This window comes from Ovis canadensis, chromosome X (genome assembly GCF_042477335.2).
Source record: "Ovis canadensis isolate MfBH-ARS-UI-01 breed Bighorn chromosome X, ARS-UI_OviCan_v2, whole genome shotgun sequence".
NCBI lineage: Eukaryota > Metazoa > Chordata > Mammalia > Artiodactyla > Bovidae > Ovis > Ovis canadensis.
Genome location: NC_091727.1, coordinates 123,359,278 through 123,386,367, shown reverse-complemented (window position 1 = coordinate 123,386,367; position 27,090 = coordinate 123,359,278).

The following is a 27,090-nucleotide window of genomic DNA, read 5'->3' as shown; positions in this document are numbered from 1 at the left end:
CTTACAACTGCTTGATTCCTTTCTCTTACTCCCAATAAAAATTATTCTCCAAATCTTGTTTATATTTTCAGACTCCTTCTTCTCATTTCAGATTCCTAACCTCTCCTTCCCAGCTGCCTAATTGGTCTCCATGTTACTATTGTTTTTCATCCCCAATCCATTGTCCACATTTCTACCAGAATAATCTTTCTAAAACTTAACTCTCAGCATGCAATTCCATTGACTAAACATTTTTGCATGTTCAGTAGCTAAGTTGTGTCTGAGTCTTTGCAATCCCCAGGACTGTAGCTGGCCAGGCTCTTCTGTCCTTGGAATTTGCCAGGCAAGAATACTGCAGTGGTCTGCCATTTCCTACTTCAGAGGATCTTCCCGACCCAGAGATTGAACCCAACTCTCCTGCATTGCAGGGTATTCTAAGTGTCTACAATATAAATTATACATTCCTTTGTTTGGTATTAAAGACTGTCATAATTTGGCTCCAGCTCACATTTGTTTCCTGACATTCAATCTGCTTCTGCTTCCTCATCATGTAACCTCTGTCCTGGCTCTACTACCCTAACCCCCATACTCTAAATCTTTAATAAACTTGGATACCCCTTGGTATTTGCTTATGCTATTTTATCTGCCTGCAAGTCCTTTGGTATTCCAACCCATACTCCATTTGCCTTGTGAAAATATACTCACTCTTCAAGACCATGCTCCAGTGTTACTTTTTTGATGATACATACCTGTCCCTAATGATAAATAATTGACTGTGCTATTTTTGACTTTTGGAGCTGGTGATTTGTTTTCTTTTGGAGGCACACTATGCTTAGTCCAGCTCAAATGAAACCTAGTTTATTTGAGTAAGATGTTAATATATCTTATTTCTTAGTAAATCTTTAGCTAGAAAATAGTCTTTTAAGATTTTTTGAAATGTGCTTTTAACACTCAAGAAGACATAAATGAAGTGTTTTATAACATTATTCTCATTTAATGAAGTGAATTTGTGCTGAGTATATAAGAAGATTCTGAAGCTTATTCTGAAAGTAACTAAATGGCTTGCATTTTGTTAATTAAGAAAATTGTATGAATTCCAAACCAGTCTTAAAACCAATCACTAAAATGTAGAAGTATATTAAGTATACAAAAAGTAGAATATAAAATGCAGATTAAGAAAGACTAAGAATACTGATCTTAATTAGGCATCACCTAAACTAAAAATTTTTTTTTTCAGAGTTAGTCAATTATGAGTTGTAGACTCAAATTCAAACCATAATGGTGTAAGGAATGTCACCATGATCTGGAAGGTTAGATAAGAAATGGAAAGAGAGCAACCACAGAGAGTGCTTGAGAAATGGGAACCTAAGATGAGAGCTTAAATAACTTTAAGCAATCTGGCCCATATTTTGGTTACCCTGGGGCTTCAGTAAGCATCTCTATGTACTTGATGGGATTTTGTCTTCTCCTATTAAGTTTATATGCTTTGTCTGAAGCCTCTGAACTTGATATAAAGAGATTCAGATATTTAATGATGTTTTTCAAATTTCAGAGTTATTGTCAAAAATTAGATCATTGATACATTTCTCTGGACTTCCCTGGTGGCTCAGACAGCAAAGACTCTGCCTGCAAGGCAGGAGACCCAGGTTCAATCCCTGGGTCAGGAAAATTCCCTGGAGAAGGAAATGGCTACCCACTCCACTATTCTTGCCTGGAGAAGTTCATGGACAGAGGAGCCTGGTGGGCGTTCATGGGGTCAAAAAGAGTTGGACACTACTGAGTGACTAGGCACACAGCACAGTTTCAATAAGATGACTTTATCCTATCTTGTCTAGAATGTACATCTCCATTAAAATCTTAACTCTCTCGAGTTTATTAATTTATAATTAAGGGATTTCCCATATTAGCCAGGTTTTACTTGATTTGGCAGAACTTGAATCTTATTATATAATATTCTGTTCACAATTTTTCAGTTAGTTATTAATGTATTTCCCAAGAAAATTAACCTATATGTTGTATATGTATAGAGACTTAAAATGGGTTAGAACTGCTGAAAAAGTTTTGATAAGCAGAGCTTTCGGAAATAGAGAATTCTGCAAATTTTCTGAAAGTAAAATACTTAATATTTTTCTTAGTTCTTGTGGATAATATTGTGAATAAGCCACGTTTCCTATTTGTACCAACATGGATATTCTGCCTCAGTCACTATCCCATCAGAATACATTGGTCATGTTCGTCTCTGCACTGCTTTCTCATCATGCGAATTCACATTGCCTTCTATGTCTCTAGTTGCCTGAATTTTTCCATCCTTAAAGGCTGAGTCAACTTCATAAATCTTTTGTCACAACCTGGTCTGATATTCAAATACCAGATGCCATTTTTACATGTCTATGGGATACAGCTCATGGACTGGTACTGCTTTGGTAATAAGACTAGAACTATAACCAGCTAAACTGATGTAATCTATGACTTGACTTACTTGATCTACTCTCCTTATAGATTTCTGAATTAAATTGGCCTTCCCTGACTTTCACTCCAACTTGACCATAACTTTAGATCGTATCTTGATATTGATGTACTAGCGTTAGAAACCTACTACTGCAAGTTTCTATCCCTTATTCATAGTGGCCATTTTGCAAGTCCTTAACCGTTTATTTCTCTTCATCTCTGCCCAAAATAGCATAGTTGAGGCCATCACCTCTCCTACCTATACTGCCAGCAAGTCTCTTAAACAGTCTACTTACTTCCAGTGTTTTCCTCATCCAGTCTATCCTTCACATCGTTGCCACAGGTATCTTTCTATCAAAAATACATGTCTGATTATATCACAACCCACCTTCTCATAAAATCTTCCTGTGGCTCTCCCTCCTTTTTTTACTTTTAATAAAATTTATCACATGTAAGTTTATGAACAATTGGTTTATCTAGATTGTCTTATCTAAAGACAGGTCTCTTATTAGTGCCATCCAGGCACTAATCTAGTTAATTGTTTACATTGTTAATATGATGCTATCTTTAAGAATGTAAATTTCACAAAGGTAGGGTTCTCATCTGCCTTGTCCTCTGTTGTATTCCCAGTGTGTAAATTGGAACATTTAGCCTTCTATTGCAGAGAAGGCAATGGCACCCCACTCCAGTACTCTTGCCTGGAAAATCCCATGGACGGAGGATCCTGGTAGGCTGCAGTCCATGGGGTCGCTGAGAGTTGGACACGACTGAATGACATCACTTTCACTTTTCACTTCCATGCATTTGAGAAGGAAATGGCAACCCACTCCAGTGTTCTTGCCTGGAGAATCCTGGGGACAGGGGAGCCTGGTGGGCTGCCGTCTCTGGGGTTGCATGGAGTCAGACATGACTGAAGTGGCTTAGCAGCAGCAGCAGCAGCAGCAGCAACCTACTATTGAATTAATATGTGCATGTATGTATCTACAAACGTACACCTAATTGTCTAGCCTTATCTTCAGTTGTTTCCCCCCAAATGCTGCTTTGCCCAGTCTTAGGAAGAAAACATATTTCTCTGAAGAGCCATGATGTTTCAAATTTTCTGTTTTCATAAATTTCATTCCTTTGCTTGGGTTATCCTTTTGATCTTTCCTATGTATTCCTTATCTAAGCAAGTGTTAGTCACTCAGTTTTGCCCAACTCTTTGTTACCCCATGGACTGCAGCCTACCAGGCTCCTCTGTCCATGAGATTTTCCAGGCAAGGATACTGGAGTGGGTCACCATTTCCTTTTCCAGGGGATCTTCCCAAACTAGGGATCGAACCTGGGTCTCCTGCACTGCAGGTGACTCAATTTTCATTAATAACTTCTCTCAACCCCTAGTTTTTTACACTGATTCTGTGCTGCCATAACATTCTTATTTTGATTATATAGTGCTTTTCTTTTTTCACATTATGTTTTAATGGCTCATTTTCTTGTCTTTTTGCCTCACTAAATTGAGCAACTTGAAAGCAGGGACCATGTTTTACGTTTCTGTCTCCCTCTTGCTTTGAGAAACATGATACATAATCAATAAATATTTGTTGTATAAATAGATTTTTTCATCTTATTATCAGTCTTATAGTGTTTCTTATCATGGTATTTCCTTAGTATTGTTCACCTAAATCATTAAATTTGTCACTTCTTTTGTAATATAGTCCAGATTGTGATCTCATCCCATATTATTAAAGTGAAAGTGAAAGTTGCTCAGTTGTGTCCGACTCTTTGGGACCCCATGGACTATGCAGTCCATGGAATTCTCAGGGCAGAATACTGCAGGGGGTAGCCTTTCCCTTCTCCAGGGGATCTTCCCAAACCAGGGATCAAACCCAGGTCTCCCATATTGTAGGTGGATTCATTACCAGCTGAACCACAAGGGAAGCCCAAGAATACTGGAATGGGTAGCTTATCCCTTTTCCAGTGGATCTTCCCAACCCAGGAATTGAACTGGGGTCTCCTGCATTGCAGGCAGATTCTTTACCAACTGAGCTATTAGTGAAGCCCTTGTATTATTAATGTGCTCTTCAATTCAAACTCTAATGTCTTTTCCACATGAACAATCTCAGAGTGGCCAGTAGTAGGAAGATTCTCTCTCCTTCTGTTCCTAGTTCTTAAATAAGGGATTACAAATGCAGTTTGCCACAAAAACAGGCAGGTGGCAAAATGAGTACAGAAGTCAATAAAAAACAATAAGGAATGGTGAGGACTGGGGAACTAGAGACTATATCCTTCTTTGATTTAGAGCTGCTTCTGCTTAGTTACAATTGATGTCTAGTCACAAAGAGTCAGAGCATTGAAATATTCTACTATATTAAAAAGGAAACTTAAAATCTGAACCTTTAGTAGAATGTCCTGATTTATAAAACCGTGCAGACCAAACAAAGCATTTCTGTGAACTAAATGGACCCTGAAGACCTGCCTATTTACAATCTTTTAAATTTAACTCTTTTGAAGCTCTGTAGTGGCCAATGGCTTTTGCGATACATAGAACTAAACCCTTGTGTGCTAGACTTATTTGGGTGAACCTCTTTGGACTACACGGCCATCAATGATATTATCCGTTTCTAAAATCCTGTGACAATAACATGTGTTCAAGACATGGTTTGATGTAACATTCACAGATCATGGATTTAGGGAACAGACAGACATGGTTTGGGTCCTTTCTCTGTAGATTATAGTTATATGATTTCATGCAGTTTACTTAAACTCTGTGAAACTCAGTCTACTGCTTCATAAACTTGGGACAATGATACCGTTACCTTGATTGTTATAAATATTTACTGTGATAATGAATGTAAAATGCCTGGGAACAACTGGGCTTTCTTGTCTGATTGTAAAACTCTGCATGGGCTCAAAACTATTCTTTCCTCCCTAGATACTTCCACTATATTGTTTTGCACTCCGTGTCTCTTATATCCCCCAAATATAGTAAATCTTACTAAAAACAGCCAACATATACTTATTTTTCTGTTCCCCAAGATAGTTTCCAAATTTTATCAGAATATTAGTTTTTATTTTAAAGGAAATCTTATGAGGAATCTCAATACATTCAAGGGTAAATGAGGAGCTACTCTGGTTCAAGCAGAGGTGGGAATGACAAGCAAGGCATACATGGTTGATCTTGTTGCATAATATATCACTAAATGCTCTTGAAGTGACTAGAGCTCTGTAGATGAAGGTTTCATAATGCCTGTGCTGGGGAATGGACTTTTACATGCAGGCACTCAATAGAAGTCTATGGTTTGACCCATCTATTAACAAAGTGAGTTCATTCCAGAAATAGAGTACTCCATTTCCAGTAGCAGCTCCGAGCCACTGCTGCATGCATACCCATATCAAGTGCAGTCATACTGATGAAGGCTGAAGACATTTTGCTTTACAAAGCAATGTCTTTTGAATTGCCTGTGCACTGATGACTCACTGATGAAATTTTAGTATTGTTTTGGTTACTTGCTAAATTTTAAAATGAATATACCCATGGCAAAGTTGTATCCCATACAGAAGTCAAATTAATTCTGAAGCAAGAATGTGGTCATAACTGAAGTATTAAAAAATTATGTCTTCCTATTGGAAAGCCCTAACACCTGTAAGGTGGAGTAACTGCTGGAACACCATAATTGCTTCAGTGGGCTGATGTCTCCAAATATATTTAAAGAATATTTTAATGCATCATGTCAGGACTTGGGAAGGTTCATTGACGTGGTGACAGTTCTGTGTCTGCTGTGTATAAATTGCTTTTTGGGGAAGGGAAAGTAGTTAAGGCAAGTTCACTAACTTTGAGCAGCAAAAGAGGAGGGCCTTCTGAGAAAGGTAGCAGGTAGCCATCAGTGGGACTTCCCTGGTAGCAAGCTGGTAAAGAATCTGCCTGTAATGCAGGAAACCCTCATTCCTGGGTTGGGAAGATCCCCTGGAGAAGGGATAGGCTACCCACTCCAGTATTCTTGGGTTTCCCTGGTGGCTCAAATGGTAAAGAATCCGTCTGCAATGCAGGAGACCTGAGTTTGATCCTTGAGTTGGGAATATTCACCTGGAGGAGGGTATGGCAACCCACTCCTGTATTCTTGCCTGGAAAATCCCCATGAACAGAGGAGCTTGGTGGGCTACAGTCCATGGGGTTGCAAAGAATTGAACATGACTGAGCAACTAAGCACAGCCATCAATGACTTTGAAGATTCAATGAAGACCTCTTTTCCCCCTAAATACAATGTCCATCCATTTGTTGAAGTCTGAAGTCCCTTTAAAAAGTGATAATTTCCATTTTCAGAGAGGATAATTCTCATTTCCTGTGGGAGGGATTATAGAAATAGAAACTCTTCTGAATCCTGAGAATCAGTGTAGTTTTATTGCCAAGTACATGGTTTCTGGAGACAGGCACCATGGATTTGAATCCCTGTTCTGTACCTTAACACGTTGTGTGACCTTAGGCAAATCACTTGCCCTATCTGCCTCAGTTTTTTCTTCTGTAAAATGGTGATGATAGAAATACTTATCTCAGAGATTCATGTGTAATTGCTTGAAAGTGAAAGTGAAAGTCACTCAGGCATGTTCGACTCTTTGTGACCCCATGGAATAGTCCATGGAATTCTCCAGGCCAGAATACTGGAGTGGACAGCCATTCCTTTCTCCAGGGGATCTTCCAAATCCAGGGATTGAACCCAGGTCTCTGGCATTGCAGGAGGATTCTTTACCAGCTGAGCCACCAGGGAAGCCCTTAGATAAATAATATTACCGAATTTGTCTACATTATTGAAAACTTTGTGCCAGGTACTGTGTTGAAAATGTGTGTGAATTCCTATGTCTAATTCTCACTATAGTTCTGAGTGTGAGTACTATCCATGTTGGGTTTTAACAGATGAGGTGGCTGAGACACAGAAATGGTAAACTGTCTAGCATGTAGTGAAGGCAAGATTCAAGGTCAGATCTGTCTAACTTCATAGACTATGTATGTAGCTACTGTATCATACTCTCCCTCCTCATAATTCCTCTGAAAATGGCTTAGCAGTTGACATTAAATAAAAAAGAAGGTACCTTTAATCCAAAGTCCTGTCTTATGCTTATATTTATTTAGTTTTCATTTCTGAAATACCCATAATTCTCAGTTCAATTCAGTTCAGTCGCTCAGTCGTGTCCGACTCTTTGCAACCCATTGAATCACAGCACGCGAGGCCTCCCTGTCCATCACCAACTCCCAGTGTTCACTCAGACTCATGTCCATCGAGTCAGTGATGCCATCCAGCCATCTCATCCTCTGTTGTCCCCTTCTCCTCCTGCCCCCAATCCTTCCCAGCATCAGAGTCTTTTCCAATGAGTCAACTCTTCACATGAGGTGGCCAAAGGACTGGAGTTTCAGCTTTAGCATCATTCCTTCCAAAGAAATCCCAGGGCTGATCTCCTTCAGCATGGACTGGTTGGATCTCCTTGCAGTCCAAGGGACTCTCAAGAGTCTTTTCCAACACCACAGTTCAAAAGCATCAATTCTTCGGTGCTCAGCCTTCTTCACAGTCCAAATCTGACATCCATACATGACCACAGGAAAAACTATAGCCTTGACTAGACGGACCTTAGTCGGCAAAGTAATGCCTCTGCTTTTGAATATGCTATCTAGGTTGGTCATAACTTTTCTTCCAAGGAGTAAGCGTCTTTTAATTTCATGGCTGCAATCACCATCTGCAGTGATTTTGGAGTCCCCAAAAATAAAGTCTGACACTGTTTCCCCATCTATTTCCCATGAAGTGATGGGACTGGATGCCATGATCTTCATTTTCTGAATGTTGAGCTTTAAGCCAACTTTTTCACTCTCCTCTTTCACTTTCATCAAGAGGCTTTTTAGTTCCTCTTCACTTTCTGCCATAAGGGTGGTGTCATCTGCATAGCTGAGGTTATTGATATTTTTCCTGGCAATCTTGATTCCAGCTTGTGCTTCTTCCAGTCCAGCGTTTCTCATGATGTACTCTGAATAGAAGTTAAATAAGCAGGGTGACAATATACAGCCTTGACGTACTCCTTTTCCTATTTCGAACCAGTCTGTTGTTCCATGTCCAATTCTAACTGTTGCTTCTTGACCTGCATATAGGTTTCTCAAGAGGCAGGTCAGGTGGTCTGGTACTCCCATCTCTTTCAGAATTTTCCAGTTTACTGTGATCCACACAAAGGCTTTGGCATAGTCAATAAGGCAGAAATAGATGTTTTTCTGGAACTCTCTTGCTTTTTCCATGACCCAGCAGATGTTGGCAATTTGATCTCTGGTTCCTCTGCCTGTTCTAAAACCAGCTTGAACATCTGGAAGTTCATGGATCATGTATTGCTGAAGCCTGGCTTGGAGAATTTTGAGCATTAGTTTACTAGTGTGTGAGATGAGTACAACTGTGCAGTAGTTTGAGCATTCGTTGGCATTTCCTTTCTTTGGGATTGGAATGAAAACTGACATTTTCCAGTCCTGTGGCCACTGCTGAGTTTTCTAAATTTGCTGGCATATTGAGTGCTGCACTTTCACAGCATTCTGGATCAGCTTTATAAGAGAATCCCAGAAAAAAAAAACAAAGGTGTTATCTTCCTTCTCCCTGCCTAATTATTTAGAAGGCTACATGAAATGCATAGGAAAATTTTAAAAAATATTTTTAAAGTATTGCAATATGGGATAACCAGCAATTTCTAATTCTTATTCCATAGAGAAACAATGCACTATTTTTTCAGACCAATTTTCTAGACATGATTGTAACTTATGCCTTTTCTCCTGATTCTGTTTTTCTCAAGCCTAGTTTTGAGTATAGAGAAAATAAATTCTTAGCTTCTTGTCCAGAGTAAAGTTTGGTCAGAGAAATACAGATAAGAATTCAGCTGTGTAGTAAGAATTGAACAGTGTCTGTTCAACAAGGAGGTTAGACCCAATCAGCTTACTGAATTCTTTGCACTCTTGTTATTGCTTTTGTTTTTCAGTCCTCACAAAGACACTGTGCACAAATACTGTTGTTATTATTATTATTATTATTTTACAGATGAAGAAACTGAAGTATAGAGAGGTTATATAACCTGACTAAGGTTACACAACTAACAAATAACATGGCCAGAAGTTGAATCAAGACAATCTGAATTCAGGTTTCTCTACACTCTATTGCCTCTTATAGAGATGTGACATGTCGAATAGAAGTTCAAAAAATGCCAGTGGTCAAGTTATATAACCTCTCTATACTCTAGTATCTTCATCTGTAAAAAAAGGAATAATAATAACAACAATATGTGTGCAATGTCATTGTGAGGATTAAAAAAATGAAAGCAATTATAATAGTGCCAAGAACTCAGAAAGCTCTTAAATAGCAATTGCTATAATGACAGTAATGACAATGACAACAGCAATTATATTGATTAAAGATTTGATTTGAAGAAGCTTTTATGGCTGTGGTGGTTAATTTTATGTGTCAAATTGAAGAGTGTTTGGGGTTGAAATTAACATTATAATCAGTGACCTGTGAGTAAGTAGGTTGCCCTCCATAATGTAGATAGTCCTTATCTAATCAGCTGAAGGCCTGAAATGAAACAAAAGGACCAGTCTCTTCAGCAAGAGGGAAGTGAAGTGAAGTGCAAGTCTCTCAGTCTTGTCTGACTCTTTACAACCCCATGAACTGTAGTCTGCCAGGCTCCTCTGTCCATGGAATTTTCCAGGCAGTAATGCTGGAGTGGGTAGCCATTCCCTGCTCCAGGGGATCTTCCCAGCCCAGGGATCAAACTTGCATCTCCTGTATTGCAGGTAGAGTCTTTACCAGCTGAGCCACCAGGGGCTTCAGCAAGAGGGAACTTGCCAGTAAATTGCCTTCAGATTTCATCTGCTCCATTGGTTCTTGTGGGTCTGTCGCCTGCTGGTTGACACTGTAGATTTGGACTCAGTAGTCTGTTATTCTCCATAATCAAGTGAGCCAATTCCTTATAATAAGTCACTATATCTATATACCTTTATCTATATCTATGTATAGATACCTATACACACACACACATCTTGTTGTTAGTTCTATGTCTCTGGAGAACTCTGATACAGTAGCTAATAAAAAATTTTAAAGCCATTTGACTAAATTTTTTCTAAGAGTTCCCTCTATGTTTGCTATTCTATAACAGATTTTATTATAGACACTGAATGTACACAAAGGGCCACAGATTACGATTCATATTTGTAGATTAAGACAAATACCTTGGGGGAAGAGGTAATGAAGGAAATAATATATAGAAATTGATAGGAAGAAGAAAGAAAGGCACTCCAGGTAGGGAAAAATGTGAAATAGGACTCGAAAAAAAAAGGGTGGTGTGTGTGTGTGTGTTTGTGTGTGTGTGGTATGTGTGTAGAATTTCTCTGATTGGAGGCAAACATAACCATTAGAAATGAGCTTGGTAGGTATGGAGGCAGTGATAGCCATTACTAAGAGCTGTAATAAGGTGCAAGTCTTCAGGGTGCACAAGACAAATGTCTATTTTTTGACTGGTGTTCAACAATAAATAATTTTTGTTACTAATTATATTTTAAAAATTTCTTTTAATTTTGTCCAGGAACTATCAGTATTGGGAAAGTAAAAATGTTTACTTTTGTCTTTGATTGTCTATTACAAAACATAAAATGCAACATCAATAAATGCACCAATTTGATATCGATTATTTATTATGCAAAACCTGGATATCAAAAATTATTGAAAAAGTAAAAATTTAAAGGAAGCATGATAGATCCAGCTAGTTACCTGATAAAATAACATAAATGATTCTCAAGTAAAATGTATTTCTTATAAACAATACAGTGATTTAATATTAATGTATTGTTTCAAGGAAAAATTTAATTGCATTTATTGCACTTTCATATTAAAGTCATTTGTTTTATTTCTAAGTATGCTTTGAAAGAAAGATAAAGGTCTAATTGAAAGAACCTGGCTTTAAAGTCAGTAAGTGAATTTTTTCTTCCTAGATCATCCACTGAATGTTGACTTTTGACTTAATGTGCAAACTCTCAGATGTGAACTCTAGACAATATTATCTTCCTAGCTCACCATGTGAGATTTAAAATACTCATATATGATAAAAGTATTAGCCATTATTACTATTACTTTAAAACTACAGTAATAATGACTAAGATGTGTAAATTGAATGCAGAGAACATTTTTTATTTTTGTTGGTACTTCTTCCTCACCATCATCTTCAGTGACTATTTACTGTGTTCCTCCTAATATGAATGGTAGCACTTCTAGCATTAATCTTTTATTACACTGGTAGAACATGAATTCTTTCTCTTTATTCAATCAGTACAGAGTAAACTGAGAAAAATTTCCTTTCTTGACACCTAACCCATCAAATAACCCAAAGGTAACTGCTAGTAAGTTTGGTAGGTATTTTCCAGTTCTTTTTCTATGCATTTGTATACATATAGATGATATACAAATATGTACTTTACAAAGTTTGATTATACTATATGAAATGTTCTGTAATTTGCTTCATATTCAACAATATATCTTGGAGATATTTGAATGTCAATAATTTATAGTGGTACTTTATTCTACTAAATGTTTCATAGTACTTCACAAATTTCATATATAGACATATACTCATTTATTTAAGCAATCCTCTATGGGTGACCATTCAGATTTTTTCAGTCATTCAGTATTTAACATAATGTGTATATATGTCTATCATATACACATAGGTGTAGCAAGTATACAAAATTAGCCAGGAAATTGATTGAAGAGTACTTTACAATAGTGACTGTATATATTTACTATTTAAACAGATATATTTTGCTTCTATTCAGTATTTAAATAGATATTCATGACTATGAATATATACCTATATATGCATATATATATTCACTATTTAAAACAATTCCTGAATTAATATCGTTGTACATTTCATCTTTTCTGATGGGAGAGACTGACTGAGGGGAAAACTGGGTCTTGTTCTGATGGGCGGGGCCATACTCAGTAAATCTTTAATCTCCTATCAAGAAGCATCCATAAGCCTCTTATCCTTCTCCATCAGAGGGCAGACAGACTGAAAACCACAATCACAAAAAACTAACCAATCTGATCACATGGACCACAGCCTTGTCTAACTCAATGAAACTACAAGCCATATCATATAGGGCCATCCAAGATGGACAGATCATGGTGGAGAGTTCTGATAAAATGTAATCCACTGAAGAAGGGAATGGCAAACCACTTCAGTATCCTTCCCTTGAGAACCCTATGAACAGTATGAAAAGGCAAAAAGATAGGACACTGAAAGATGAACTCCCCAGATCAGTAGGTGCCCAATACGCTACTGGAGATCAGTGGAGAAATGACTCCACAAAGGACGAAGAGACAGAGCCAAAGCAAAAACAACACCCAGTTGTGGATGTGACTGGTGATGGAAGTAAAGTAAAATGCTGTAAAGAGCAATATTGCATTGGAACCCGGAAAGTTAGGTCCATGAATCAAAGCAAATTGGAAGTGGTCAAACAGGAGATAGCAAGAGTGAATGTCAACATTCTAAGAATCAGAGAACTAAAATGGACTGGAATGGGTGAATTTAACTCAGATGACCATTATATCTACTACTGTGGGCAGGAATCCCTCAGAAGAAATGGAGTAGCCATCATGGTCAAAAAAAGAGTCCACAATGCAGTACTTGAATGCAATCTCAAAAACGACAGAATGATCTCTGTTCGTCTCCAAGGCAAACCATTCAATATCACAGTTATCCAAGTCTATGCCCCAACCAGTAATGCTGAAGAAGCTGAAGTTGAACAGTTCTATGAAGACCTTCAAGACCTTTTAGAACTAACACCCAAAAAAGATGTCCTTTTCATTATAGAGGACTGGAATGCAAAAGTAGGAAGTCAAGAAACACCTGGAGTAACAGGCAAATTTGGCCTTGGAATACAGAATGAAGCAAAGCAAAGAGTAATAGAGTTTTGCCAAGAAAATGCACTGGTCATAGCAAACACCCTCTTCCAACAACACAAGAGAAGACTCTACACATGGACATCACCAGATGGTCAAAACCGAAACAGGCTGATTATATTCTTTGCAGCCAAAGATGGAGAAGCTCTATACAGTCAGCACAAACAAGACCAGGAGCTGACTGTAGCTCAGATCATGAACTCATTATTACCAACTTCAGACTTAAATTGAAGAAAGTAGGGAAAACCACTAGACCATTCAGGTATGACCTAAATCAAATCCCTTATGATTATACAGTGGAAGTGAGAAATAGATTTAAGGGCCTAGATCTGATAGATAGAGTGCCTGATGAACTATGGAATGAGGTTCATGACATTGTACAGGAGACAGGGATCAAGACCATCCCCATGGAAAAGAAATGCAAAAAAGCAAAATGGCTGTCTGGGGAGGCCTTACAAATAGCTGTGAAAAGAAGAGAGGTGAAAAGCCAAGGAGGAAAGGAAAGTTATAAGCATCTGAATGCAGAGTTCCAGAGAATAGCAAGAAGAGATAAGAAAGCCTTCTTCAGTGACCAATGCAAAGAAATAGAGAATAACAACAGAATGGGAAAGACTAGAGATCTCTTCTAGAAAATTAGAGATACCAAGGGAACATTTCATGCAAAGATGGGCTCGATAAAGGACAGAAATTGTCTGGACCTAACAGAAGTAGAAAATATTAAGAAGAGGTGGGAAGAATATACAGAAGAACTGTACTAAAAAGATCTTCATGACCCAGATAATCACGATGGTATGATCACTCATCTAGGGCCAGACACCCTGGAATGTGAAGTCAAGTGGACCTTAGAAAGAATCACTATGAACAAAGCTAGTGAAGGTGACAGAATTCCAGTTGAGCTATTTCAAATCCTGAAAGATGATGCTGTGAAAGTGCTGCACTCAATATGCCAGCAAATTTGGAAAACTCAGCAGTGGCCACAGGACTGGAAAAGGTCAGTTTTCATTCCAATTCCAAAGAAAGGCAATGCCAAAGAATGCTCAAACTACCACACAATTGCACTCATCTCACACGCTAGTAAAGTAATGCTCAAAATTCTCCAAGCCAGGCTTCAGCAATACATGAAATCGTGAACTTCCTGATGTTCATGCTGGTTTTAGAACAGGCAGAGGAACCAGAGATCAAATTGCTAACATCCGCTGGATCATGGAAAAAGCAAGAGAGTTCCAGAAAAACATCTATTTCTGCTTTATTGACTATGCCAAAGCCTTTGACTGTGTGGATCACAATAAACTATGGAAAATTCTGAAAGTGATGGGAATACCAGACCACCTGACCTGCCTCTTGAGAAATCTGTCTGTAGGCCAGGAAGGAACAGTTAGAACTGGACATGGAACAACAGACTGGTTCCAAATAGGAAAAGGAGTACATCAAGGCTGTATATTGTCACCCTGCTTATTTAACTTCTATGCAGAGTACATCATGAGAAATGCTGGACTGGAAGAAGCACAAGCTGGAATCAAGATTGCCAGGAAAAATATCAATAACCTCAGATATGCAGATGACACCACCCTCATGGCAGAAAGTGGAGAGGAACTAACAAGACTCTTGATGAAAGTGAAAGAGGAGAGCGAAAAAGTTCGCTTAAAGCTCAACATTCAGAAAACGAAGATCATGGCATCTGGTCCCATCACTTCATTGGAAATAGATGGGGAACAGGGGAAACAGTGTCAGACTTTATTTTTGGGGACACCAAAATCACTACAGATGGTGACTGAAGCCATGAAATTAAAAGATGCTTACTCCTTGGAAGGAAAGTTATGACAAACCTAGATAATATATTCAAAAGCAGAGACATTACTTTGCCTACTAACGTCCGTCTAGTCAAGGTTATGGTTTTTCCTGTGGTCATGTATGGATGTGAGAGTTGGACTGTGAAGAAGGCTGAGCACCAAAGAATTGATGCTTTTGCACTGTGGTGTTGGAGAAGACTCTTGAGAGTCCCTTGGACTTCAAGGAGATCCAACCAGTCCATTCTGAAGGAGATCAGCCCTGGGATTTCTTTGGAAGGAATGATGCTAAAGCTGAAACTCCAGTCCTTTGGCCACCTCATGTGAAGAGTTGACTCACTGGAAAATACTCTGATGCTGGGAAGGATTGGAGGCAGGAGGAGAGGGGACGACAAAGGATGAGATGGCTGGATGGCATCACTGACTCGATGGACGTGAGTCTGAGTGAACTCTGGGAGTTGGTGATGGACAGAGAGGCCTGGTGTGCTGCGATTCACGGGGTTGTGAAGAGTCAGACACGACTGAGCGACTGAACTGAAGTGAACTGAACTTCTCATTTAAATAGAAGACCCAAAGTGTAATGTGTAATGGCTTAGTGTGGAAAAACAATATGAAATATCTCATTAGTAATATTTTATATTAATTACATGTTGATAAATCATTTTGAATATTTTAGGATAAAATATATTATTCAATTTAATTTTATCTTGTTTACTATTTAAATGTGACTAGCAAAAAATTTTACATTGCATATTTAATTTGCATTATAGTTCTATTTGCCACAGTGCCCTATAACCTTAAATATTTCCTATTATCCCCGTTTAGTGCTTGAAAGTCATTAGTTAAAGATTCATTCATTTAGCTTAAGATAGTAACCACTTTTGAAAATATGTATAGTGTATTTTACAGTACTCCAGGGAACTTAGGTGATCAGAGCCTCAATAATTTCCCAATAACTGGTTAAATTCTCCCCTCTGTAAATAATTTTCCTTTAATATTTGCATCCACAGTGACAAAACTGTTTTATCTTTGTTACATTGATTGATTTGATTTTAAAGAAGAGTGTATCAGCTACAAAAGTGTATCTGTCTATGTTACATAAATTATGCTGGATTGCTAATTTCTACTTTTTGCTTGAAAGAAGAGTATGAAATGAAGATTTTCGATGCTTCCCTACATATGGATGTAGGACTTGGTCTGGAATCTAACACACTTAGGCTCCATACCCTGTTTTGTTGTTATATGAATATGGGACTTTGGTCAATCCATGTTAAATTCCATTTCCCTCTTTGTGAAAATGAGTGAGATTAGACTATTATCACTATAAGCATCCAACCCACATAGCCAATATTTCTTTCCCTTTTTATAGATTGTGGGGTGGGCATTGCTCATTTTTTTTAATCCCTCTCTAGCTTCTCCAGAGTTCCACCTGTGGTTCAGATGATAATCTGCCTGCAATGCAGGAGGCCTGTGTTCAATCCCTAGGTCCGGAAAATCCCCTGGAAAAGGAATGGCTACCTACTCTAGTATTCCTGCCTGGAGAATCCCATGGACTGAGGAACCTGGTGGGCTACAGTCCACAGGGTTGCAAAGAATCGGACACGACTGAGTGACTAACACCAACCAGTCTGTATATGTTCTCTCCCTTCATTTGCTTCTCTGTGCCTAGGTAAATTGTCTCTTCATTCTATTTTCTTTCACACAGTGTGGTGGATTAGTTAAGACCTGAATATTAAAGCCACACAGATTCTTGAGTGATTCAGAGTTCCATCATTCACCAGCTGTGTGACCATAGGCAAAATATTTAACTTCTCTAAATCTCAGTTTCCTTAATTGTAAAGTAGTTGTAATAATATTATCTACCTGCAGGATTGAGCTCGGGATTGAATGAGAAACTGAGTGTGAAATACCTGGTAAATACTAATCTGTGAATAAATGGACAATCATATGATTATTATTAACATTAAATATCACAGTCACCTATAAACACAATTAGGGCACATTCATATTCAAAGAGAAAAAAGATTACTTGAATAGGATTTATGAACTCAGTAAATGTCTTTTTGTACATTTTTATAGGGATGATGACAGTTCAGGGTTCATTTGAGAAGAAAATTTGGGAATTTTTGAGACCCAGGTGCTTTACAAAGGAGGATATATTCATTGATTTTTTTTTTCAGTTAGGTTGCCTAGAACAAAACAGAACCCATTCAAGAAATATTTGCGAAAAGCCTGGGAGAAATATGTAGAGTCAGCAGGCTAGGTAACCGAAGGGATAATTTACTTACATAGTCTGTATTCTCTTGAATAATGATGATTGTTATTATCGGTGTAGATAACATACATTAAGGGCTGCCAACATGCCAGGCAATGTCCAAGTAGTTTACATATTTTATTTCACTTAATCCTCACTATCCTAGAAGACATGTAGATCTATATTTCCATCTGTTATTATTTTCCTTCTGCCAGAAGGACTTCCCTTAGCATTTTTTGTAGCATAAGTCAGCTGGAAATTAAGTCTTTTTGCTTTGTATCTAAAAAATATCTTTCTTCTGCCTTCATTTTTGAACGATATTCTTAAAGGTATAAAATTTTAGTTTGAATTTTTTCTTTCAGTATTTTAAAGATGTTGCTCATTTTCTGCTATTTTGCTTTGGTTCTGCTGAGAAGCCAGCTGTAATTCTTATCTTTGTTTTTCTATACATTGTAAATATTTTTTCCTCTGGCTATGTTTAAGATATTTTCTTTATCACTGGTTTTAAACAAATTCTTAACAATGTACCTTGCTGTTAATTTACTTTATGTTTCTTGTATTTGAGAATTATTGAGGATTCATGTCTTTGTAGTTTTTACTAAATTTGGAATATATTTAGCTATTCTTCAAATATCTTTCTCATTCTAGTTCTCTCCTCCACTTTAAAGAATCCAATTACACATATGGTTAGGCCACTTGAACCTTTATCTTAGCTCATTGCTGCTTTTTTATTTTAGTTTCATCTTTTTTCTCCATTTCATTGTGGGCAGATTCTTCAACATTGTTAGGAGTATCTTCAAATTCACAAGTCATTTCTTCTGTAGTGTCTGATATGATATTTATTCAATTACATGTAACTTTGAGAAACATTTATAGTATTTTTCATACTATAATTTCAATTTGAATTTTTTAAAGTATCTTCCAGGTATATTATTTAAAACATCTTCTATATCATTATTTATTATGTGTAATCTTTACTCCACCTCTTCAGTATGGGGAATGTACTTATAAAAAACTCATCTAATGCCCTAAATCAATCATCTGTGTCACATTAGGTTCAGTTTTTTCTTAACTGATTTTTCTTTTCTCATGATGGTCCTATTTTCCTGCTTCTTTGCCATATGCTACCTTTTACCTTATTGGTTGCTGGATAATATTGCATTTCCATCTTTTTAAACTTTGTCCTGGGATGCAGTTAGTTTACTTGGAAGCCATTTGATTTTTGTGTTGTTGTTGTTTGTTTTCAAACTTCATTGCATGGGAACAATACAGCCTTTAGTTCAGTTCAGTTCAGTTGCTCAGTCATATCTCATTCTTTGTGACCCCATGGGCTGCAGCACGCCAGGCCTCCCTGCCCATCACCAGCTCTCGGGGTTTACTCAAACTCACGTCCATTGAGTCGGTGATGCCATCCAACCATCTCATCCTCTGTCATCCCCTTCGCCTCCCATCTTCAATCTTTCCCAGCATCAGGGTCTTTTATAATGAGTCAGTTCTTCACATCAGGTGGCCAGAGTATTGGAGTTTCAGCTTCATCATCAGTCCTTCCAATGAATATTCAAGACTGAGTTCCTTTAGGATGGACTGGTTGGATCTCCTTGCTGTCTAAGGGACTCTCAAGAGTTTTCTCCAAAACCACACTTCAAAAGCATCAATTCTTTGGTGCTCAGCTTTCATTATAGTCCAACTCTCACATCCATACATGACTACTAGAAAAACCATAGCTGTCACTAGACAGACCTTTGTTGGCAAAGTAATGTCTCTGCTTTTGAATATGCTGTCTAGCTTGGTCATACCTTTTCCTCCAAGGAGCAAGTGTCTTTGAATTTCATGGCTGCAGTCACCATCTGCAGAGATTTTGGAGCCCTCAAAATAAAGTGCTGTCACTGTTTCCATTTCTTCCCCCATCTATTTGCCATGAAGTGATGGGACCAGATGCCATGATCTTAGTTTTCTGAATGTTGAGTTTTAAGCCTTTAATTTAGGGCTAATTTTCCCCACTATAGGGGTGATATATTTTTGAATGCTCTATTCAGTGTCCCAGGATGTACTGCATTTTTTTTATTTTGGGTTAAAAATAAACTATATCTAGCCCTGTTTGAGCCTCAGGATATTCAACAATGATCTTTTCAGGTGGTTCTTTCCCTAATTTGAGTAGTTTCTTCATATACAGGCACTAATAAGCACTCAGGTTGAAGACTCAAGGCTAACCCTCTACAGCTGTTCCAAGCTCACTCATGCTCTCCCTCTCTCAGTCTCTCTTCTCTATTTTATTCTTTCTTACAAACTCTAGAATCCTCTGTGTATTTGGACCATCATATTTCTCTCCTCAACTCACTGATATCCCTGGGCTTGGGTTGATGTTGCCTTCGCTGTGCTGTGACCTGCAAATTCTCTCCAGGCAGAAAGCAGGGGCAATAGCAGAGCTGATTTAGGGTTTTTTTTTTTTTTTCCATATCATAGAGGGGTGATTATCTTTATTTGGTAGTCATTCTCTGAAAACCATTGGTCTTCTCTGGTTTTTACTTTTTTAAGCAAAAGATTAAATTTTATTCCTGAAATTTCATCTTAGCTGTATTTAGAAGCTGCAGCTGGTACTCTTTATTAGAGCGCTATACTGTATTTGAAGGTGGGCAACTATGTATGCAGTCATGAATGTGCTCACAAAAGTGTATGGGTATTTAGTTGTGTGTACTCATGTCTTGTGTGTTCATGCAAAAACACATTTGTACTGGTAATCAGAGAGAAAAGCAAAAGAGGAAATCTAGTCACCTAAAGAGATGAAGTGTGTGCATGTGTGCTAAGTCACTGCAGTCATGTCTGACTCTTTGTGACCCCACGGACTGTAGCCCGCCAGGCTCCTCTGTCCATGGGATTCTCCAGGCAAGAATACTGGTGTGGGTTGCCATGCACCTTCCTCCGAGGGATCTTCCTGACCCAGGGATCAAACCTGTGTCTCTTATGTCTCCTTCATTGGCAAGCGGGTTCTTTACCACTAGCCCCACCTGGGAAATCCAAAAAGATGAAGTACTCACAGTCACAATCCCATGAATGGTGTCAATGAACCTTATTAAGATAGCAGCAGAAATCTAGCTCTTTTTCTTTTTGGCCCTAAGCTTCTGGAGGGATATTAGTGAAGAATTATCACATTCCTAAAAGGGGATTTAGTTTTCCGTAACAGTGAAAAGGGGGCCAGATTTATACAGTGGGGAAAATACACATATTAAATTGGCACAATGAAGTGTAGAATTCTTTATATTTATTATACAGCATATGATGCTGATCCTAATTTACTGGATCTTTAGATGGAGGGAAATTTTATAAGGGAAAAAAAATGCTGCAAAATGATGCCATTCCCAAATATATACCAAGTTATCCTATTGGTGGTTATTTATTGGAGTTGATTTTTATCTCACTGAGCTTAGTGATGTCGAGTACCTTTTCATAAATCTGTTGGCCATTTGCATGTCTTCTTGGATGGCTATTATAAAGAAATTAAAAGATATGTTGGCAAGAATGTAGAGAAATTGGAACTTCTGTTGGCTGTTGGTAGAATGTAAATTGGTGCAGCCACTATGGAAAACAGTATGGAGTTTCCTCAGAAGGCTAAAAATAGAACTACCATATGATCCAACAACCCTGGTTCTAGGTATATATTCAAAAGAATTGAAAATGCATTCTTAAAGAACTATCTGCACTCCTATGTGCATTGGAGCATTTTTCACAAGAGCCAAGATACATAAACTACCTACCTAAGCGTCCATCAATGATGGATGGATAAAGAAAATGTGGCATATACATACAATGAAATGTTATTCAGCCTTAAATACAATGAAATCCCACCATATGCAACAGCATGGATGATCCTGGAGAACATTATACTAAATGAGATGTCAGTCTCAGAAAGAAAATACTTCAAGCTTCAACTTATGAAAGGTTGTTGCTGAGCCACGAAAGACATTGGGATTCTTGGCCTCTGGAGGAGAAGAATTCAATCCGGGGTCAGAGACGAGGCTTGATCGCTCAGAGCTTTTGTGTAATAAAGTTTTATTAAAGTATGAAAGAGATAGAGAAAGCTCCTGACATAGACATCAGAAGGGGGCAGAAAGAGTACCCCCTTGCTAGTGTTAGCAATGGAATTATGTACTTTTTAAAATAGTTATTACAATGAATTAAAAGAACGTCTGGAGGTTGTAAAGATCTTACTAGACCCACTCCCATAATTTACATTTTTAAGATAGCAGGATTAGCCAGAAGTTTGTTTTTTTTTTTTTCCAGAAACTGTCCTCAAGGATGATACATTATTATTATATAATCCTAAGGGATGTAGAGGAAAAAAAAAGTTTGTCTTTTCCTCCTCCTTAAGAATTCCAGACCCTTCTCTCTTTGGGGAGCCCCAGACTTCTTATCAATCTGCCTAGGAATTGACTCTCTCACTTATATGAGATATCTAAAATACTCAGACTCATAGGAAAGAATAGAACAGTGATTGCTAGGATCTGGGAGGAGGGAGAAATTGAAAGTTATTATTCAAGCAGGTATAAAGCTTCAGTTATGTACCATGAATAAATTTTAGAGATTTACTGAAAAACATGGTGCCTATAGTTAACAATACTGTATACAGTTAAAAGGTTGTAAGAAGGTAGATCTTTTACTGTATACACTTAAAATGTTTTAAGAAGGTAAATATTGTGGTAGGTGTGCTTACCACAGTAAAACATATATTGGTGATTAAATGTTCCAAGCATGCATCCAAAATCTATTTTTTGGTTGATTTTTTAATATATTTCAACATTTTAATCTGAAAATTTTCAAACATGTAAAAATGTTGAAAGACCTGCAAAGAAAGACCAGGTTCATTTACTGGTAAAACATTTTACTATTAGGTTTTACCTACATATCAGTCCCTCTAAATATCCTTCTATCTATCTTTAATCCATCTTATATTTTGAAGCATTTAACAGTAAATTGCAGACATTTACTACACTTTTGCCTAACCACCTCAAACTACATATGCTGCTGCTGCTGCTGCTGCTAAGTCACTTCAGTCTTGTCTGACTCTGTGTGACCCCATAGATGGCAGCCCACCAGGCTCCTCCACCCATGGGATTTTCTAGGCAAGAGTACTGGAGTGGGTTGCCATTGACTTCTCTGCAAATTACATATAGTTAGATTTAAATGTTTTATTTGTCCTCTTATATTTTCCTTTTTAATGTAAAGTGTACCATTCTATTGTATGTATTGGCAAATGCATATAGCTGTGTATGTCAAATATTTGTCAAGATGTAGAGCATTACCAGGATCCCCCAAATTTTACTTTTCTGCCTTTGCAATCTAACAATGCCCTCACTTGCAAAGACAACACTGTTTTGTTTTTGGTTTTTTGTTGTTCACTAAATATTTGGTATGCATTTACTTGGATGTCATAAAAATGCAATAATACATTTAATACAAAAACTTTTTTGTATAAGTTTTCTTTCACTCAGTGTAAGAATTTTTTTCTTAGTTTTTTAAGAATTATCCCTAGTTGTGCATGTGTTCATATTGTTTTTTTTTTATTGATGAATATCATTCTATTATATGAATAAGCCATACCATGTTCATTCATTCTTCTGTTGATAGAAACATGACTAGTAGTGTTAAATTGTTTAGAAAACATGCTGGAAAGTATTTTTCATATTCATATTTCCTGTTTCCATCATATTTGAAAATTTTCCATGCCATTGGTCCACTCAGGTTTGCAGTTTCTTCAGCATGACAGGAAAACAAAGCATGAGAGGTTTGAACTGCCCAGTTCAAATGTGTGGGATAGCCAAACTCTACAGTGGCTTACTTAGCCAAAATAAATTATTTCAAGTTGTCCTTTTGGCATAAAAATATTCATTTTGTGAGAAAATGTCTTTATAATATCAGAAGAGTAATACTCAATTGTTAAATTTATCATTACAAATGAAGATTTTCTAGCCTAGGTAAAAAAAAAAAAAAAAGAAAAATTAGGATGCCACTAATACAGATAGAGAATGATGGGGACAGATCATATTTGTCTGGGGACAGATATTAAGATAATATGTTAGAATTTGGGCCCTATTACGTATGAAATGCCTGGGAGACCTTAAAATAAGACCTAAAACTTAGATAAAAGTTGGTATTATTGCATTTAGGTCTTTGGTGAGATTTAAATACTGCTTTTTATAGAGTTTTAGAGTTCAGGAAAGTATAAACTACTCTTATAGGATATATTGTGGTAAAGAATAAAGGAAAAGGATGTGGTAATACCTTGAGGGATCTCTTGATTTAGGAGAGAGAATTTAAAAAATAAAACATGGGGACTTTTGTCATGTTTGTAAACTGAGGGGAAGGATCTCAGAGGGACAACAAAGAATTTAATCAAGAGTCCAGTGGAAAAATTTTACTACAAAGAGAGGATGCACATCTCTTTGTAGAAATAAGAAGGTAAGAATATAGCAATAGTTGATCCACTTTACCTCATGAAAGTATTGCAAGGTTTTCTTCTTACTTTGTGTTTGAATGAAATCCTGATCTTTGTTGTTTATCTACTACTGGAAATTATGCATCACTCTTGCTACCTTATGTAGTTAAACCACTCCTCTATAAAGTTCCACCAAAACAAGAAAAAAAAAGGTACATACACACAGAGACACAGAAGATGGAAAAGAAGGAATAGAGGTGAAACTGTGTTTGTGAGTCTTCCTTTATCTTATTGGCTCTAGAGGACCTACTTTTAAATAATCAGAATCATATGTCAGACACTGAGCCAGGCACTATGGATATACTGATGAGGAGAATATGGTCCTTCCTTGGGCAGAAGGGACTTACAGTGCAGTGAGAGGAGCTGACAATTTCTGCTACTAGGTAATAATTGTTGTTACAAGAGTGCATGAGAAAAAATTGGGACAATGCAACAAATAAAGAGTGAATTCACTAGGGCAGGTCAGTAACAGATTTATGGGGGAAGTGAAGTGTATATTTTTATAGTCAGGTAGGACGTGAGTCTGAGTGAACTCCGGGAGTTGGTGATGGACAGGGAGGCCTGGCGTGCTGTGATTCATGGGGTCGCAAAGAGTCAGACATGACTGAGAGACTGAACTGAACTGAACTGAGACTCTGATTTTCAATAAAGTAGAAGATTATATTAAAAATCTTGTGGTTGCTTACTTAACAATCACAAAGCTTATTTTTAAAATTTTCCATTTCATTGTTTTATTGCTTCAAATGTAGTTAATTTTTCCTCCTTTGAGACATTACTTGACATAGAATTTCCCCTAATGTGCAAGAAATTAATAGTAACTATTGGGCTATTATTACAAACATTATGGTTTAAAACACTATCTCAAATGATGACATTCATGAGGTTCATGCCCTCCTACTCTATATCTGTTTTTTTCAGTTCTCAAACTGACATTTTTATCTTTTATTTCTATTTTCAAGTACATCAAATCAGTGTCATAGCAAAGGGGTCATTGAATGAAGCATTTTAGATTAAATTAGGAATATTTTTAGGGTTGGCATTGTTTTCATAATTAATAATACCTGACATAAAACAAGAAAATCTCTATGTTCTAGTTGTTACTAATATAGTTAGGTTTTAGTCATTTAAGTGGAGTGAATGTGCCTTGGAGCAATTATTGATGCCTCACTACAATGTGAAGCATGTTTTAGCTCATTGAAAGTTATGACATGCTCTTGCCTGAACAAGCACTTCATTATGTTTACTCAGTCAAAACCAACATTCCATTTCTAGAAGATCAGTGCAGCATTAAGGCTTTTAGAAGTTTTTGAATCAATTTGAGGAGCAACTAGAAAAAGGACAAGAGGAGAAAATGGCAATAATGACATATGCAATAAAGATGAGACTTTTATTTTAAAAACTAAAATTATTTTCTTTAGATTGTTATTCCATTGGCAGCGGGGGCGGGGGGAGGTAACCATGTAACTTGGAATAGAAAACATAGGCTAAGATAGAATAGGCCATATTTTCAAGAAACCTCATAATTTTCTATTGAAATGAAAAGATTCACTTCTGGAAGTAACTTCTTAGACATTTCCTTTTAATTTTTTGGGAATTTAAGAAGGCCAAAACAAATTGCTATGGCTTTTGGTCTCATCTTTATACTTGTCATTCACCATTATTATAAATATATAAGCAAATTTTTGTTGTTGTTGTTGGAGCCTCAAAGTCCATAGTTTTTTTCTGGTTACATTTATCCTTTTGAAAAAAAACAGTCCCCGATTGTTCTTAATGGTGTTTACCCCACATTACCTTGGCACCTTGGGCATATGCAATTAGCAGAGGGATTGAAACTAACTGGCATTGTATGAGTAATTCAGGAAATTCAGTAATTCAAGAAAACTGTCAATTAGGGAACCCTATACTGGATAGTTTGGAGAAGGCAATGGCACCCCCCTCCAGTACTCTTCCCTGGAAACTCCCATGGACGGAGGAGCCTGGTAGGCTGCATGCAGTCCATGGGGTCGTGAAGAGTTGGACACAACAGAGCAATTTCACTTTCACTTTTCACTTTCATGCATTGGAGAAGGAAATGGCAACCCACTCCAGTGTTCTTGCCTGGAAAATCCCAGGGACGGGGAGCCTGGTGGGCTGCCATCTATGGGGTCACACAAGAGTTGGACACGACTGAAGTGACTTAGCAGCAGCAGCAGCAGCAGCATACTGGATAGTTACCATCTGACCTAAACAGAGCCTTTCCTAAAGAGGTTCATATATGAACCATTGCAGTAAAATCCAGTAGAAGCAGAAACAGAAAAAGAGAGATAGGGACAGAGTTTCCAAAATATTCAAGTTCTGGAGATCTTCTTGGGAGACTAAGGTTGCTATGGTATACTGAATGATGCTTCAAGATTCCCTGAGATCAACTATTACATTGTTGAGACTATTTCCTGTGCAACCTCGTGTCTCTATAGAGCCTTGCAGTGAAGTTTCATTACCTAGATAACATGTGAATACTTCTGTTCTTCTTTTTGATTCTAACATGACAAGTGGTCCTTTTTTTCAAAGCTGAACCATTATTATGGATTATGTTCTTATTTTTCTGGTTAGCCTGTTCTAATGTCACTGCCTGTTTGATAGCTGAATTAGACCATGGGGAGAGGAACCGCAGTCCTGGTTCCCATGCCATGCTTCCCGGATTTACTATGGTGTTTCCCTTGGTTCACAGAGGTCTTATTCTCAGAATTTACCTATGAGACCTGAAAACTTTTGGGCATGGAGAACCATGACTTGTAACAGGTTCTACTACCTGTATGTTTCCATAATTCTGCTGCTGCTGCTGCTAAGTCGCTTCAGTTGTGTCCGACTCTGTGCGACCCCATAGACGGCAGCCCACCAGACTCCCCTATCCCTGGGATTCTCCAGGCAAGAACACTGGAGTGGGTTGCCATTTCCTTCTCCAGTGCATGAAAGTGAAAAGTTTCTACTTTAATTCTACTTTATGACTATTAATTTACTGACATATGGTTTTCCTTGAATTTAGAAAAGACTCTGATTTCCTTTCATAGTTAGAAAGAAAGCCCATTGATTTTCAACAAAGCTTAAGACTAACAGAAAGTTATTATCTGAAAATGTATATTGTCTTTCTAAAATGTCTTAAAATGAAGAATTACAAGGTTATTTACTTTTTTACTATTGAGTTTGAGGAAT